Source organism: Octopus bimaculoides, chromosome 13 (assembly GCF_001194135.2).
Source record: "Octopus bimaculoides isolate UCB-OBI-ISO-001 chromosome 13, ASM119413v2, whole genome shotgun sequence".
Classification (NCBI taxonomy): Eukaryota; Metazoa; Mollusca; class Cephalopoda; order Octopoda; family Octopodidae; genus Octopus; species Octopus bimaculoides.
This window is the reverse complement of record NC_068993.1, coordinates 51,869,121-51,870,025: the sequence shown is the minus strand read 5'-3', so window position 1 is coordinate 51,870,025 and position 905 is coordinate 51,869,121.

Genomic DNA, 905 nt, shown 5'->3' with positions numbered 1-905 from the left:
TATATATGTGTGTGTGTGTGTGTGTGTGTGTGTGTGTGTGTGTATTTTTTGTAGGAGAAACTTTTATTTACAGTATATTTGTTGTTATTGTGTATTTTTTTAGTGTTGTTTCAAATCGAAAGTGAAATTTGTCTTCGCTAAAGAAAAATCTTTTTTTTTTCTTTGAGTTCTACACATAAGTGTGACACACAGAGTTGCAAAGTTTGCGATCGACTTTGACTAACGAGTGGTTGTAAGTGTGAGAGTGAATGATAAAAGAAGAGAAAAGAAAGCGAAGAAGTGAAAGAAGGGAGTAGGGGAAAGTGGGGGAGTGACAAAGCTAGAATATGCCGAATCAGCATTATATAATCACACACATACAATTGTATGTATATTCGTGTGTATATACATATATTTACAAATACATACATACATAAACACACACACATACACACACACACATATATATATACATATATATGTTTGTGTGTGTATGCACAAAAACACACATACATAGATGACTCTAATTTTATGTATTATATTTTACTTGTTTCAGTTATAAGGCTGCGTCCATGCTGGGGCATTGCCTTGAAGAATTTCATTTGAACGAATCGACCCCAATACTTCCCCGAAAATTGGAAGGAGTTTCTGGAAAGTTCCGAGGGTTTCATGGTAAGGTCCGAAGTTTTCATGGAAAATTCCGAGGACAGCCTAGAAATTTCCTAGGATTTCATGGAATATTTCAAGGACTTCCGAGGACCTCCTGGAAAATTCCGAGGACTTCCTGGAAAGTTCCGAGGATGTCATGGAAAGTTCTGAGGATTTCTGAGTGGCATGACATCCTGGAAAGTCCCGAGCGAGATTACTTGCTGGCACATATATATATATATTTATATATATATATAGATATATATATATGCATGTAA